Raw genomic sequence first — 18,495 nt, 5'->3', positions numbered from 1 at the left:
CGACCAGCAAATGCAACATGTGACCTGATAGGATTTGATGAGGCCGCGGCTCCTCGTGAATCTTCTTGTTGCCAGGACGAGGTCCGGAGGGAAGAGAGCGAATGGCGTTTCCTGCTCGCTTATAAACCAGGTCTCGAACCCAGTGGGGGGCCACTTCTTGGCCAATGAGGGGCCAGGATCAAGTTTTGGCTGTGCTGGGAGGTGTTGTCATTCATCTTGGAGTTTCCATCAGACGTATGACAGGAAGGAGCATGGGTGCTTCTAGACTAGACCCAGATCCCAACATGACCCTCGGGAGAGAACTGGCGAGAGAGAGCGTCAGGCTTGGTATTCTTGTGGCCTGGGCGGTAGGAGATGGAGAAGTCAAAACGTCCGAAGAATAGTGACCACCGAGCCTGGCGAGAGTTTAACCGCTTGGCCGTCCGAATGTACTCCAGGTTCTTATGGTCCGTCCAGACCACGAATGGATGAACAGCCCCCTCTAGCCAGTGTCTCCACTCCTCGAGAGCCAGCTTAATTGCCAGCAGTTCCCGGTTCCCAACATCGTAATTCGTCTCTGCTGAGTTCAACCGGCGGGAATAGTAGGCGCAAGGGCGAAGCTTAGAGTCAGAGTCCGAACATTGTGACAGGATGGCCCCCACGCCTGTGTCAGAGGCGTCCACTTCAACGAAGAACTGTCGGGTGTCGTCGGGCTGGATAAGGATGGGGGCAGAGGAGAACCGTTCCTTGAGGAGTTGGAATGCCTGACCGGCCTCCGGTGTCCATACAAATATGGTCTTGGAAGAGGTGAGCCCAGTGAGTGGGGCCGCCAGCTTACTGTAGTTCCTGATGAATCGGCGGTCGAAGTTGGCAAACCCCAGAAATTGTTGGAGCCGTTTCCGGGAGGAGGGAGTCGGCCATTCAGTTACAGCCTTGACCTTTTCTGGATCCGTCCTCACTTGACCCTTCTCAATGATGAATCCCAGGAACTGAACTGAGGTCACATAGAACTCGCATTTCTCTGCCTTCACAAACAGCTTATTGTCCAGTAGGCGCTGGAGGACCAACCGAACGTGGCGCTGATGCTCCTGAAGGTCCGCAGAATAGATGAGGATATCGTCTATGTATACGAACACAAAATAGTTCAGGAAGTCCCGGAGTACGTCATTTACCAACGCCTGGAAAACTGCTGGGGCATTGGTTAGTCCAAACGGCATGACCAAGTACTCGAAGTGACCGAGGGGGGTGTTGAACCCTGTCTTCCACGCCCGGGTGGAGGTAAATAGCGCAGTCGTAGGGGCGGTGAGGTGGTAAGGAGAGGGCCCGAGCCTTGCTAAACACCTCCCCAATGTCATGGTAGGCGGTGGGCACGGAGGAGAGATCTGGTGAAGGCTCGTGGTAGCCCTGAGGAGGTCCTCCAGGGGGTAGCGCAGATCTTAGGCAGTTAGCGTGACAGTAGGGGCTCCATGCGGTAATCCTCCCAGCTGCCCAGTCAATCTGAGGGTTATGGGTTTTGAGCCAAGGGTGGCCCAGAACTAGGGGGTTTTGCAGAGAAGGAAAAATGTAAAACTGAAGTCCCTCTCTGTGATTACCAGACAGGATGAGCTGTAGCTCCTGGGTCCGGTGAGGGACTCTGGCCAGGAAGCTGCTGTCTAGAGTATTGACCAGTAGCGGACACTCTAGCATCTCCAAGGGAATCTGGGCTCTGGCTATAAATTCAGGGTCCATGAAATTTTGTTCTGCTCCAGAGTCCACCAGAGCCGAGAGAGAGAGAGAGCGCAGATAGAGAGACGCAGGCAACAACAGCCTTGGTAGGGAGTTGAGATAAGGCTCGGGTCCGCTCACCAGTATCCCAACCATTACTGGCGAGTGCCCCAGTTTGACCGAACTGGACAGGAGGAAATGGAATGTCCCAGGCAGCCACAGTACAGGCACTCGCCTGCTCTGATCCACCCATCTCTCTCCTGTGGCGAAAGGTGAGCACAGCCGAGCTGCATAGGCTCCGCCTCCGAGGTGGAAGAGGGAGACGAACTCGAAGCCTGAGGACTTATCCGCTCGTCCTGATAGGCTGACGCAGGAGCACGAGGGCGGAAGCTGGAAGAGGATGACGTCACGGGAGATGCCCCTTGGAACCTGTAGTTCCTCTCACGTCGCCTCTGCCGCATCCGATTATCCAGCCCGATCGCGAGTTTAATCAGCTCCTCCAATGAGCCGGCCTTATTACAGGTGGCCAGTTCATCTTTCACGGCTTCGGATAGTCCATGAAGGAAAACTCCCCTGAGCGCCGTCTCTCCCCACCCGGACTCTGTGGCGAGAATGCGGAAGTCCACTGAGTGTTCCGCTACACTCGCTTGGCCCTGTCGTAAGCGGAGAAGGCGCTGAGCTGCATCCTCGGAGTCCACCGGGTGGTCGAAAACCACCCTCAGATCCCCCACAAAGTTCACATAATCCACGAAATTAGGCTGGTCGATACTCAATGTGTTCGTGGCCCAGTCCAAAGCCCTTCCCTGCAGTAAGCCGACCACGAAAGAAACCTTGGACCTGTCCGAGGCGAAAAAACACCTGCCTGCATTGAAACAGGAAGCCCCGGCACCTCCCCAGCGTACAGTCATAAGGATCCGGAGATGGCACGGGGGACTCCCAAACCGGCGGGGCGAGGACTGGAGAGGGGAGTGCAGGTGCGGGGTCCGGTGCTGGAGCCGGCTGAGGCTGGACTGTCCAAGCCAGTTCCTGCATGATGAGGCCAATCTGAGAGACCTCAGCTGCGATGGATCGCTGTGCTTGATGCATCTCCATGAGCATCCGCTGGTGTTCCTCCAACAGCGTGCTATGTCCGGCCAGCATAGCTGCTCCTGTGGCCGCTGAATCCATCTCTTGGTCAGTCCGTTCTGTCACGGGAGTTCACGGATAGGACCCAAACGCAAGACCACAGGAGACAGAGTCCGATGTAACAGATTTTATTTTGAAGGTGTGTGAAGGTGTGGAGCCCGTGGTCCGACACCGGAGGGCAGGCGGATTGACGGTGTGAGTCCCGTGGCTCGACACCGGAGGGCTGGTAGCTCGACGGTGTGATGTCCCGTGGCTCGACACCGGAGAGTACGCAGATCGACCAATATTCTACACCCGTAGCAAAGAGGAGAGAGATTAGTTCAGGAAGAAACAACTGGGTTCAACTTACGGAACGGCGGTGGAGGCTACCGAGGCAGAAGACAATACGGACTGACAACCCAGGCCTGCAAGACCAGGGTTGATATGCTGCTGGGTAACGAGCCAGATTGTCCGCAGCTGTGCATCCATCAGGGCGGTGGCAATGGGAGGTGTCTGGAGGCAGGCCCGAGAAAACAACACCAAGCACATGGCACAACAAAACAAACAGGGGAAAGACAGACACATGAGGAGAGGAGATTGGGGGGAAACAGAGGTTAACACACAATGGGTCAGACAGGGATCCTGACATCTACAGGTTATAGCTTTTTATAAAAGCGGGGCATCTTGTCACTCACAAACACCAGAGGGCTCTTTCTTTGTGTGACAATATGGGTGAAAGTGTTGTAATGTCATGAGAAGTCAAAGTGGCAGGCTAGGGTGGGGTGGTGCAAGTTATGAATAAAAACAGGCAAAAATCAAAGATTCCCAGAAAAAGGTCAAGGTTTATTCTTCTTTAAGCAACTCAAACAGTCTAAAACCAACAAAAAGGCTCCACGAGGAGATAAGGCTTTGTTCGACTGAACAGTATTAAAAAAACTCAACGTAGGGTATCCTCAGTTTCACCGGCTACCAGGTATTCTGCCTTTGGATCCTACTCAGTCTGGTTCAATACTTTTCTGTACGCCGTTCTCGGAGCATCATCTTGTGGTGTGTCTGCTGATTCTTAAAGAGGAAGTAGCACCCATCTACCACCTGGCCCCTGGTGATGCCACAGTGTACACTATCCGATGCAACAGACGGGCACATGAGGCTTGTACTCCAGGGTTATGTGGCCCTTGTCAGTGACAAAGTTTGAACTATTTTGAGCTGGTCAGTTTGGTTCATTCAGTTTGCATCTGGTTTTGAATTGGAACTGAAAAAGTCAGGATGATATATATATATTTTTTTTGTAGTTTGTTATTCATTTGCACTTGTTTTTAAGAGTACGTCTTGGTCTGCATATTAATCTGTCTGACCCACGGTAGACTAAATGTTGAAATGAATCAGACAGTTAACTGCAATAATGAGTTTGAAAAAGGCAAAAGGAAGCGTAGGGCTTCCACAACGCCGGGATGCCATCATCAGCGTATGAGCGCAGTGCAGAGTGGTAGCCATTAGCTATATGGGACACACAGACAGGGACTCACATGCACTAACATGCATGGCCTGTAAATCAAGCACAGAAAAACTTTGGATTACAACTCAGAGAGGGAGAGCTACTTCAGTCTCTGCTCAGGGCAAATAGTTGTTTGCTACGATACTAAAGTTCTGAATGTCCCATAGTGAATCTTTAATAATCTAATAACGGTTATGACTTATATTGACCCCCAATGTTGGGAACAACTGATACCCCCCATTAATGGCACGGTTACCCATGGCAGACATGAACATTGACAAATATTCGCCTCCCGTTCCCTTCCAGTCTACGCGTGAGAATGGGCAAAGCAAGTTTGCCTCTTCGCATTGCATGAAGTTCAACTTTGGTGACAATAGCAAAAGTGTGTGTGATCAGTATATCCTCAAACAATGGTTCATATATCTTACTAAAACGTTGTTCGTGTACTTTCCTATGAAAGTTCAGCAACATGTGTAAATTTCTGCTCATTACATAAATTCAGTCTTTTCAGAATAAACTTGCATCTTCGCAGGAAACAACTTGGTTCGGTTTAGGCAACTAAATTCCTTGGTTTGGATTAAAATAACTCCAGCAGTCGTACGTGACAAATAAATCAACGTTGACTTCGCATTTCACACGGGGTACAAACATGGGTTTACTTGGTGAAAGACCGTTTTTTGTTTGACATATTCTACTTGACATGATTTAACAAAAACGTAGTTTGGATGATGTTCCCTTGTTAGCACGGGTGGATTTTCAAAGTAACAAAATCTGTCCAAGTGTTCTTGAGCAATAATGTCTACCAGTAGCCATTGGCTCCATACAGTAGGAACTTGTCAAGGCTTCTTGCTAGCCAAAGTGAGGGAAGTTATTTTCTCCAGTAATAGGGAGTATATGCTGACTTGCTTATTTGTTTTCCCCGCTGATGAGCGCATCTGTGTTTTCATTTTTGGTCACTAAGCTGTCGGACAGAGGCTCTTGTGTGTGTGTGCGTGTGTGTGTGTGTGTGTGTGTGTGTGTGTGTGCCTCTGCAGTATGTATGGGCTGTTCTCTCCTTTCCTCACCTTGTTGAAGCCATAATAGCCGGTGATGGATCGCAGCGCTGACGTCTCTAATTGCATTCCTTTCTACTCTCTTCTGTAATGACAGCTGTTTTAAGGGCAAACCTCACCCGCTGTAAGTGTCAAAAACTGTACAGCATACAAGAAACATACACCCACTTACATCAAAGACACACGCACACACATTCTCTCTATGTTAACCCAGATATATCTGCCTGTAATATAATAGAGATGGCTGCTTTGTAAAAAAAAAAAAAAAAGGTTGATGTTTATGCAAAGCACCTTGCAGTAGCATGATATTTAAACTAGCATCTGTAGGAACATCTATCTGAGAGTTGTGCAATCCATTTTACCGAAAAATAAAGACAAGAAACCATAACATATATTAATAGAAAGAAAGGAGAGAAAAGGGCGGGAGGGTGGAAGAAAGGTAAAGGAGAAAGTGTAGATGGTAATGAGTGAGGACGTGAAAGAGAGAAAATAATTTGGGAGAAAGGATAGAGCAAAGGAAAGGAAAAAGTAGGAGGAAAGGGATGCTAAGAGAAAGGAAAGAGTGAGGTGATGAGCAAGAATAAAAAATACATAAGGGGACAGTTGAGAATAAAATAAAATAAAACAGGAGTGGTTAAAGGATGAAAGGCAGGAAGTGAAGATGGAAAAGAGGAGCAATAAGTGAATGTAGGAGAGGACAGAAGAGGAAGAGGCAGTATAGGGAGAGGGGATGAAAGGCAGAAGAGGAGAAAGGAAAAGGAGAAAGTAGAGCGGATGGTGAGGAGAGCTGGCATTCTTTCATGTCATAGTTAGCGTTCACGGCCATGGAGATAATGCAGAAAGGATGACCGGGCTCGACTGTAGATGAGCGCCGAACCGGAGTGGCGGAGTAAGGTCTGAGAGGACGACTCAACAGGCCATTAGTGCTCCATAAATGATAATTTATGCCTCCACGTTGAAATCCGGCCACGGGAGCTTCATCACCGGCTCCTTCGGAGTGTCTTCTGCCACTAATTACCGGGTCAAAAAAGCAATTTGTAACATCCGAGAACAGCCTCCGTTCTTTCCCACATTCTCACACACACACACACACACACACACACACACACACACACACACACACAAGGAGGAAGATGAAAACCACACATAAACACCGTGGACATTATGCAAAGGCACCAGCTGCTGGTAACACCTCCCCGGCAGGCTGGCAAGAGGGCGAGGAGAGAAATAGTGGTAGAGTGGGTGGTGGTGGGGAGGGGATCATGGTTGGGTGGGTGGTTTGAAGGGTGGGGTGGGGGTGGGTGATAAAAAAGTGAGAAGGAGCGAGAGCAGGCGTAATGAGAGCTATTATCGGCTCTGTTTACAGGCCTTTTCCTGAAAAGCGGGTTGAGAAGTTGCGTTTGGATGTTTGGTGTTCTCATTCCACGTTTCAGTATCCCGCAAACAGTTCTTTTTGTTTTCAATAAATTCACAGACTTACAAATGATAAAAGACAGATGCAACTCTTCAGAGCTGCTTCCAAATACTGTGTATTCTCAAGTGTTGCCCCCCCCCTCCCTGTAGCAGAAAGTTGAGGTTGCGAGACACATTTGCACTGGATGCTGGATGATGTGGCTGGGGGAAGAGGCTGAGTGGGTACATGCGCACATGCACACGCACACACACACACACAGGATTTTTGTTTGCCTGCTCTCCCCGGTCGCGCACGCGGTGTAAGGGACAGGCCAGTGCTTTCAGAGGCATGTCAACTGGACACATTAACTCATAAAATACCCCCCCTCTCCATGAAATATGCAGCGCTGGGTTCCACGAGGATGGAAGTTGACTATCCATAATTGATGTAAATGAGGAGCTCTCCCACGGCAAACACTGTGCAAATCTGCCCTGTGTGTGTGTGTGTGTTGCAGGGGAAATAGACCAATGGGCTGAATTTGAAGTTGCCAGAGGTAAGGTCATATGCTGTACCATCATGCACCCGAGCTTCAGAAGGCTCACAATGCAATCCAGAACCAACAGAAGACAATGTACCACACGCTTGTTATTGGAGTGTATTAAGAACTGCGAGCGAGTGAGGAAGGTATGAGGAAGGGAGGAATAGAGTGAGAGCCAAAACACGGTGAAATCTTTGTCTTTGACACAAGCACAAATTGAAATCTTCCATATTGACCTTGTATGAATTGATAACATCCTGGCACTTCAATAATGAATGCCCCCCCCCCCCCTCTTTTTTGTTCCCGTGTCTGCCAAGTAGCTGGATGTTTCACTTGGCTGGCCTGCAAGCACAAATTAATATTTTACTGAGCATAAACCGCCATCTCTTTCTCCCATCAAGCATCTGACATGCAAACGAACAAGACGATCGTGTTCACACGGGATAAGTGAGGTGAGGGTGATAGCACGCTTTTACCGATGAGCTGATGCTCAGCTCCCTCCTTTGATTCCTCACTTGTTCTCTCTGCCAGCAGGAATCAAACGTCACTTCACCCGCTCAGAGGAGAAGCCCCACTGCTTATTGTTTGTACTGTTCTGTGTCCTCAACAGAGTATGGCAAGTTAATAAAAAAGATATAATGAATCATCAGTCATTACTTATTAGTCTGAAAAATACATGCACTCATTGTGCAACACAAGCAGACCTAAATAGTTACCTTTGAACATGGAAATTAATTTCTAACATTTTGCAAAAGAAGAGTAACAGAATAATCTGAACTCAAAGGTCTTCTTGAACTTTTATGTGGCGCTTTCAACGGCATTTCTTGGTTTTTGTCAGTCAATAGATGGGCATAAACTCTCCCCTATATGACAGTTTAACATCATGTGATGAAGTCACATTTCTGTATTTAACATGTGTGGAAATAGGAAGAGAGACATTGTGTTTGAACAAGCAGCCAGGTATTTACTGACCAGGAACAGCATTTCTCTTTAAACGGTGCATATGAGTGCAGAATCTGTAGGCAACTGGACAAGATTTTGGTATCGTGAGCTCTGGTTTCAGTCCATAGTTTGTTTGTTGTTATTCTACTTTTGCTTTGTGTAGGAAAGCTTAGCAGATAGCTAACAGTAGATCTATGAAATAAAGACTCAGACATCCATCTTAGAGTTCCAGGGCTTTAGTTAGAATGTCCTTTCATTAGAACACAAAAACAAGGAGGCCCTAACTACTATTACTACTACTATTACTACTACTACTATTACTACTACTACTATTACTACCACTGTTCTGCCCCCACATTTCTGTGTTGTAGAATGTCATTGCATTTTCATGCTCGTATTTATCCCTCCTCTCTTGCCGTAGTAATAGTAGTATTGACCAATCAAGATCAGAACCGATCCGAGATTGATCAGAAGCTTGCATTTTATCCCCGCTGTTCCTTTCTCTTGTGAAACAAGAACTCGACATTGATTTATATCTCTCGTTACTTGCGTGATGTAGTTGCAGCCCGTCTGTGGTTATTTTAACCCAAACGACGATCTTTTCCTAACTTAGTAACTAACTTTTTAACGGTATTTTCCGAAATCGAACCAAGTAGTTCTTATTTAGAAAAGACCGTCTGCATTTGACAAATAGAAATTGACACCTATTGTTGACTTTGGTAGAAAAGCGCATTCAAAATTGGTAACTTGTCATTAGATATCATACGAAGCGTTGTATGAGGATATGTTGCGAGGAGGAGGAACTTTGTTAAAACAAAGCCAATGTCATGTTTATTCACAGCTACACCTCCTTGGGGCGATACACAAGTGACATCGTTGGTCTTAAAACATGTCTCTAACAAATGCGATTGACTGGCACCAACTGGATCCAAGGACTGTCAATGACAACGGAGCCAACAGGTCATTTGTCACACCCAAATTATATTCATCATCAGCTCAGTAGTTGTAACGTGTTCACATTGACACACTAATCATTCCTTGAAAATGTAATCAAAGTACTGAAACCCACTACTCTATAATCTGCTACTGCACAAAACTGGTTTGAGATTGCGTACTGATAAATCTTGGGTGATCTATATCTGTTCATATCTGCGGTGATTGAGATACATTCCCTTGTTAAATTACAATGCTGCTAGAATTATTAGCATAAACATATTTCCTATATATCAATTCCTTATATCAATATGCCTAATGGATTGTTCCAGCAGTAATATTAGTCTGTATATGACTTTGAGACACGTCAGATAAGTCTGAAATACCTCACTCCTTCCCAGAATGTGCTCTTCAACCAGCGTCAGCTGAGCAAGTATCCCTTCATCCAACTATCGCTGTGTTTAGTGACCTCACAGACAACCCACGGTCACTTACTCCGCAAAAGGAAAAATAAGACTGGTGACACATGAAATTAGTTTTCAGACCATTTTGGGAAATGTTGGAGTCTTGGCAACGACTTAGTGCGGCTGATGATCGCAGCTCTTCCCATCGTGTGTTTAAAGTGAGGCGACTCCTCAAAAATAAGTCAGATTGTATAGAAGTCTATGAAAAAATGGCCCTACTTGTCACTTGATTCATTACCTCAGTCAACACTTTATGGTCTTCAATACAGCATGATGTCCATTTTAAATTATTACTAAATATTCTTAAGGGTTTGGCTACCTTGTGATTGACTGGTTACTACCACGGCATTGTCAGCTGTGGGAGTTGTCTGTGTTTTTGTCTTAGAACTTTAACCCATTTCACAGTGTGGTTGCAGTTCATGAAATATAGTTTCATTATAGTAACAAAAATATAGTAACATTTCCGTTGCCTAAAAATGTCTTGTTCAGAGTTTGGTTGTACTTAGCTCCACTCTCTTGTTTTCAGTCAGCTACAACAAACAAAACGGCTAAGGGCTAAAACAAAGATGGCGACAGACAAAATGTCAAACTCAAGGGTTCAAAACCACAAACCAACCACAAACTAATGGCTGCATCACAGTGACTACATCCACTTCTTATATACAGTCTATTGTAATAATCTAACTAACCAAATTCGTCTCCACTCTGCACTTTTCTGTTTTGACATAATATTGTTATGAACACAAACAAATTCATTTATTGAATAAGGCAACTGAAAGCTCTCGGAAGAACCATATTACCACCACCTCCGATTGGTAATTAATCTCCAAGATCAATTCATGTTGGTCTTAAAATGTTCCTCAGTAAAATTGACTCAACATCATGACTTCGATCCATCGCAGCTGATTGCACTTCATGAGAATACATTGTTGAAAAGAAGTGACTTGCAGATGACCACTTACAGTCCAGGTCAATGGGCAAGGGTAACCTTCTCTCACCTGTTCAGTAATTTGTTATCCCAAGAGAAAATCAATGTGCTATCCCCCCCCCCCCCCCCATCTGTATTTTCAGAACAGCCGCGTTTCTCCTGAACAACTATCTTCAAGCCTTTGTGTTCACGCTCTGAAAAAAATATCTTTGTTGCCAACAAAATGTAAAATATTTCTTATTGAGACTGCAGAGAGCTTCCAGACAACACACCATCAGACCATAACCCTTTTTAAGTATTTCTTTACAGAAACTGTGGTTTTTTTTTAAGACTGTAATGTGACAATCACCTAGGCATTTTCTCCCAGCCTCTTCAAGGCCAAATCAATGGCCATTGTTTCCCTTCCTCTGACCTTGTGTATAAACCAGGGAACAGATCTCCGATGTATCCGCTGCCTCTCTCCTGCAAAGACATCAAGGTCATTATCTGATTTATGCCGCGCAGAGGAAGGAACACATGGCCTCTGGTTTCTCCCTTTCTTCTGACTAACCTTCTTCTTTCCCTTTCATTTTTTCTCCGCCATGCCTTCTGTTGAATGGCAACCCTTAATCAAGCCTTGACTGGGGTCCTGGTTTTAATCACCCTCACACCCCCTTGCCAAATTCCTACAGGCGAATAGCCATGAAAAATTTACCAGTAATTCCTAACCTTGTGCTGTGCAGCTATTTGTTGTCCAGCTTTAAACTGTGTAAAATAATAAATTATTGAATTCCGGGGGAGGAGAGTAGAGGGGAGGCAAGCGGAGGGAGGGCAAGGCACAGAGGGAGACCAAGGTCGGCTCGGTTTGCCCGAGGAGCTGTCGATCAATATCATTTGGTCAATAACTTCTTTATTACTACCACTATCACTCCGAGCTATATCATTTTAGAGTTAAAAACTTTTTTTCTCTGTTGAAATATTGAACCGTGTGCCAACTAAGATGCAAGGCCCCATCACATGAAAGCCAAATGGATTCTTTGCTATTGTAATATCTGCTATTCAAACATATTCATCTGTTTGGTGATGAAATACGGAATGCTCCATCTCCATATCATCATTTGTCCTTATTTTATATTTCACATATTGATTAGGCCTGTGTTTGCATAATTATCGATTGAGGGCATGACTTATGAATATGTGATGATGCCTCAATAGAAGCACGGACCCATAATGTGAAAGTGGCAGCTTTGGAAATAACTTTTTCTCACAACCTCTTGTGGCTTGGCGTAAAAGACGCTCTCAGCCAGAGGGAGTTTCACAGATGAAGCTACAGTTTCAGATAGCATCTGCATTAACCCTTCAACACAAGAAGAAGACATGAAGGGATGGCTGTTGTCCACCCAAACTTGTGCACATAGATAGTTTAACCTGGGTTAGCAGTATTAGTGTCGTGGATATGTGATGTACTAATGTTATATGAATGAATGAAACCTTAAATGTGCAAATTAATTAATGCCCTTATGTGCAATATATCTGGGTGCAATACGATGAATATGAAATGTCTTCCTTACACTGATATTTTTTTCTAGTTTATTTTATATAATATATATATATATGCGATTCCTTTTTTATCCGTTATTAACTTTTTATTATCGAACTGTTGTGCATTGTCAGCTACAGACTGTAATTGATTTTAGTTTATTACTATTGCATTTTGGCATGAACCTTTTCTTTAGGACACTCAGCCTGTACATTCTGGCAGGGGGACAGACAATGGAAATCAGCCTTGCGGCTGTAATCGGGTGCATTTACATTTTTATTTAATTTAACGTGTTCATCAATGTACATTGTCCCTCTCGAACAAATAAAAACTAAACTAAACTAAGAGGGCCTGAAGATTCTTCTGTTCTTTTTGTATATTTGTTCTATATTTTATGATGATAATTGTTAGGTTTTACACATTTCATCACTAGGTGATCACATTAGGTCTCCTCTGTTAGTACCTCAGTGATGGTAGTTTTGAGCATTGGGTTGAGAGGATTTTCTACCAGCGTTTCTATGAACCAACGGCCGTGCAAACGTAAAAGGCCTTCTCTAAAGCCAGTTTGCTTTGCCGTTCTGGGAACTTGTTCCTAAAATACCTCTTTGGGAAATGTTCCCAAAGTTAAAGGTGTGTAGGATGAAGTGGCATCTCGTGGTGAGAGTTCAGATTGCAACCAGCTGAAAGGTCTCATGTGTGCCCAGCATCTAGGACAGAGGTAGCCCGCGGGCACCTGGTCGCCCGCAGGGACCATGTGAGTCGCCCGCAAGGCATGTTCTAAAAATAGCACTAGGTCCCCATGGAGCTCCATCTAAAATTTGTAGTTTCTGTTCATTTTGAATCAAAAACGCTTGCATTTATGTAGATTTTAAAAGGAAGAGGCCGCCGCACCGCACTAGGTTTTCAGGTTCCGAATGGCGGGCGCTTCCCGTTGGCACCAGACGCACCGCCCCCGCCGCGATCGCACACCGTCGTCAGGTCCGTCAGTCCTCGGAACAGGCCGCGGGGTAACAAGTCGTGGGTGGCGGGGGTAGAGGCGAGGCAACGCAGTACGATCGAAAAGGCCCAGACTAGAGGTTTGAACGCAGGCGCTCAAAGACGCTCGCATGCTTCGGAGGGTTGGATCCCCCCCTCGGCTATAGACAAGACTTTTTACTAGTTTCTTCATGGAGAAAAAGGTACCCAAAAAAAAGCTGGTGACTACAGGCCGGCATGCAGGCTTCATTGCACAATGCAAAGTTGACCCAGATTTCCCAAAATGTGGTGATTAGTACTAATGTAATAGGATTCATTAAAAAATGTGAAAGAGTTGATTTTTTTTATCTTACATAAAATGTTACGAAGGTAGTGGTTAGTACAAACGAGTCATGATGTGAAGATATGACAGTTAATGATTTCCTAAATTTTTTTAGAAGTGATCATTTTTACAAAAATATAACAGGTGCGATTTTGAACAAAATACACAATCATTGTTAATAATTATTGTGAGGAATAATTAACATTGACATGTGATCAGTCTCTTCACATGCATTATTATTATTAAAAGGTGATCTGTGCATTATTCAGGAAGTTTGTATCAAACAAGTAGCCCTTCGTACTGCTCAGTACCCTTGAAGTAGCTCAGTTTCAAAAAGGTTGGTGACCCCTGGTCTAGGAGAACCGCCGGCCGCACAAACGTAAAACATTAAAGTCTAGAGCCATTGTTTGGTTTGTCCATTCTGGGCTACTGTAGAAACATGGTGGTACAATATAACGAACTCCGTGGATCAGGACCGACAACACAAAGGATTAATCTTAGCTAACAACTATTTTTATTTTCATGTTCAAAATCTGCCAAAGATTCTCACTACACACTGGACCATTAAGCTTTGTGACATATAATTTAAATATACTTTCCCTTAAGATCAATCCATCCTTCCATTATCTTTATCCGCTTATCCTGTTCAGGGTCGCAGGGGCCAATCCCAGCTGACATTGGGCGAAGGCAGGTTTCACCCTGTACAGGTCGCCAGACTATCGCAGGGCTAGCCATCAGATGCTTTTGGGAAATGAGACCCTGGTTGATTTGACAACTCAGGGTAACTGGCGTAAAGGGCGGGAGCCTTTTAATAATATAGGTCCCAAAGTTCAGTTAAAAATGATGTGCATTATGTTACCACTTGTGGTAGCAAACAGGCAGCTACTCCAATGAAAACGCAACTGAGGAGCAACTTGGTTTACAGTGCAGCCAAACAAACCATGCAGGAAGAGTTAAAGAAGACGGTGAATAATGCCATCTGATATGCTACTAGTGAACTCAAGATCTGTGTCGTCTTCTATATTGTGTGGCTTATTTCCTTATAATCCTTTGCGCATGGGTACACAGTTAAAATTCTGGAAATGCGGACTTCACCACTTACAAAGAGAAGTACCCTGTACAGAGGCAGTTGCAGAGTACCTTGAATAATTATTGCAGCAAAAATGATGGCAATGAATAGGATGGAAAACATTTAAGACTTTAAAGAATAAAACTTTATAGCAACATGAATCACTTTTTGGTCACTTGGGTGCAGAAATCCAAGCTTTTCATCAACCACGTTGACAAAGTTATTATGGCTAATAGATTAGCAGACAAATGCCTTTTGACACATTAGCAGACACAGAAATTTCCTAAAAATAGACCTTAGCTTTTATATGCTATACGAGATTTAATTTTTAGCTGAAAACAATGTGGACATGAGGTTGATGAGAGCAGTGAAGCTACCAGTAAAGTTGCAGAATGTAAAACCAAAAGAGATGACAAAAAAAAACACTCCATAGCTGAAGGGAATGGCAGAGTTGGCTGATAATCTATTCTGGGTTCGTCACTATGGCCTGGGGTCACGTACTCTATCCTCCTAGAGCAACTCCTGCCCTCCGGTCGTCCTCCCGAGCACCTGTGTCCAGTGTTGCCAACTCGTCAGTAAGGAAAGTAGCTATTGGCTGTCCTAAAAGTCGTTAGATGACGTCAGCCAAATTTGCATAATTGTAATGAGCGCTGTAGGAGAGAGGTGGGAACAGTGGTGGCTTTGCGCATGCGCGATTCATTTGCAGTCTGGACACGGAGAGTCTCCCCTTTCTGCAGTTGGGACTGCTGCGCGAGGGGCTTTTCACATCAGAGTCAAAACACCAGAAAAGTCTCTAACACCAGAAATAGTAGCTAGATTTGTCACTAGTAGCTTTTGACAAAAAAAAGTCGCCATGAGGATTTGGAAAGTCGCCAGATTTAGCGAGAAAGTCGCCAAGTTGGCAACACTGCCTGTGTCCAGAGCCCTCCTGCCCGTCCCCCGGAGCCCTGTGGCAGGTTGGATCCAGCCGTTCCTTCTCCGGACCCCCTCCACCCATCCGGCTGTGGACTCCGACTCTCGGCCTGGGAGGAGTTCTTTGTTCGCATCTCATTAAAACCTGTTTCTCACTGCATCCGACTGTCTGCTTTTGAGTCCTCCACCACACCCCGTGACACTTTCACTGCTTTAAAAATGACACACCGTATTTTCCATCATACATACTAGCCGTTGCGGTTTATGCATCAACAGTCCTACTTCAACACAAGGAAGGAACATTGAAGCTGCACTAATCAATACTTTTGTATGACCTGAGTAAATGCAAGTTCTCACTCATAGTAAGTAAAATGTATTTATAAAGCGCTTTTCACAGACATTAGCCACAAAGGGCTTAACATGAGCAGAATTACAAACAAAAAAGCACAATGTGACCACATAAGGGCCAATAATAAACATGAGGAATGCACAAAAACAGAAAGCACAAACATAAAATATGGTTTAAAAGCAGGCCTGGGACATGAGTTGTTACCCAAACACCAGTCTAAACAGGTGTCTTGAGGTGATTTTTGAATGAGTACACAGACACAGCAAACCGTAGGGGTGCAGGCAGAGCATTACTACTGCCTCAAAGGCTCGGTCACCACGGGTCTTAATGAGATACGAACAAAACAGGAATCTTTACCGGAACACAACAGGGAATTCAAGGACGAGACAAGGGGGAAAAACCGGCAGGACGAGGCAGGGCAGGCAGACTTGGAAACCGGGAACAGGACGAGCCAAACGGGCAGGCAGACATGGCAATGATCTGGCAAGGAGTGACTGAGAGGCAGGGGTTTATATAGTGGCTTGAACAGGTGAGGGGAGTTGTGCTGATGAGGAGGGAGTGCTTGATTAGTGAACAGAGGCAGGTGAAGGGAGTTAGGCTGATGATGAGGGAGGCTGACAGGTGCACCGAATGAGCTGATAGGTGAGTGAGGTGAGTGAGAAATAAAGAGACAGGAGAGAAGGGGCAGAGCTGTGACAGAAAGAGCTTAAAAATTGAAATTATCACCGTCTTTTACATCATCCTTCACTCTTCACCGAAGAATCCCGTCTTTCTCTGGCCATCAATAAAGCAGACATCATCTATGCACAGTTGTTCTCTGTCTGTAAATATCATCTCTGCTTTGTCAAAAACATCTAAAAGATACAAATGTGACTAATTTATGCCGCAAATACAACAAAACACTGGACATCCCTTGTGAAACTAATCATGGCAACAAGTCTAAATACTGTAATAAAGTTCTCACAGCATTTTCTTTCAGTTATACCGGTAAATCATGCATCAACATTTTATTGACTGATGTGGAGTTTGAAAATAACCAGCGAATATCTTCGGGAAGAGAGTGGAAAAAAGAGGAGTTATTTAAGAGCACAGGAAGGCTTTGTATTCTTTCTCCTGCCACAGTGAAAGTCATCATGCACAGTCAATCAATGTTACAACTCAATCTCAATACGTACTGCTGTGCCAATTCTAATCCCCCTCCCCAGCCTTGCCCTGCCACACATAGGACAAAAAGAAACAACTATAAATACAAATGCTAAAAAATACAAAGTACAATAATGCTGGCACCCTGAATAAAAGGATTAAGGCTTCTCTACAGCTATTTGTAAAACAGGTTTACAGTCTGTCATTTTAAGCAAAGACTGGAAATAGACATACTACATGCAGGAGTGTAGGGGAGTCCATTGCTTTAATATTTCTAAAAGAGATGCAGGTCAGTTATGATGTTTCCCATAGAGCACAATTTACTTGAATGTAATTGAGAAGATATGCCTCATCCGGAAATTGCTTTAATCTGAGTTTTTTCACTCCATGCTCTTAATAAATCAGCACTTCACTGAACAAGTTCGAACTTTTATCTGGTAAAGGAAAATACAGTCACTGTTTAAACAACTTTCTACAATTTCTTTTTTTTTCTGAACATCATGCATTGTATTCCTTTTTCTTTACTTGCCATATTATAAATGTTGCTTGTATAGAATATCAACCAGCCATCCATCCAACCACCATGCATGATTGGATAGTAATAACTATTATAGAGCAGGCTGTAAAAACAGTGGAGTTAGCATGTGTAGTATCTACAGAGGTCCTGCAGATGCTCTCCTCTGCTCCGAAATTTTGGAAATCAGATAAGACTCAGTAACTGAAAAAAAACAGAGTGGGGGTACTGAGAGAAAAAGAAAATATGGGGGATACAGACAAAAATACACAGATGATGAAAGGGACAAGGAATATGGAAATAATCTACTGGGTATTAGGAAGTGAATTTTTTATTGGACAACTTTTTAACTTCTACTCCTGTAAACTTCACCTAAAACGCCTATCCAAGGCATACCCAAAGTAAACTGAAAGCTGTTCTTGAACCATTTGGAGTACATGCATGGTTTTGAAAGGTAACACTCTGAAGTGTTTTCCCCAACAGTCAGAATCACTGTAAGTGCTACTGGCATTGACAAATAGAAGTTTGAACACACTGAAGGAGAAGGTTTTTATTTCTGCCTGAATATGTTTTTGCAAACAGATGCCTGCAGATGACTATAGCTGGACTTATTAGCTGGAAACACAATGGGACCACAGCATGAAGCCTTACCTAGTCCAGGTTCAAATCTGATAACAATGCCACAGAAAATGAATATTTTACACATGTTTTTCTAAGGGTATGTCTAGGTGCTCTCCAAAAAAGTGTCAGGATCTATGCTGACACTGCTATGTCCTGGCTGGACATAGCACGCTGCCGGTTCAGGAGTCCCCCGTGCCGTCTCCGGATCCCTATGACGGAACGCTGGGGAGGTGCCGGGGCTTCCTGTTTCAATGCAGGCAGGTGTTTGAACGCCAGCCCTAGACTTTCTCCTCGGACAGGTCCAAGGTTTCTTACGTGGTCGGCTTACTGCGGGGAAGGGCTTTGGACTGGGCTACGAACACATTGAGTATCGACCAGCCTAATTTCGTGGATTATGTGAACTTTGTGGAGGATCTGAGGAGGGTTTTCGACCACCCGGTGGACTCCAGGGATGCAGCTTAGCGCCTCCTCCGCTTACGACAGGGCCAAGCGAGTGTAGCGGAACACTCAGTGGACTTCCACATTCTCGCCGCCGAGTC

Source organism: Anarrhichthys ocellatus, unplaced genomic scaffold, assembly GCF_004355925.1.
Source record: "Anarrhichthys ocellatus isolate YVR2014 unplaced genomic scaffold, GSC_Weel_1.0 scaffold68, whole genome shotgun sequence".
Lineage (NCBI taxonomy): Eukaryota > Metazoa > Chordata > Actinopteri > Perciformes > Anarhichadidae > Anarrhichthys > Anarrhichthys ocellatus.
This window is presented reverse-complemented; position numbering follows the sequence as displayed.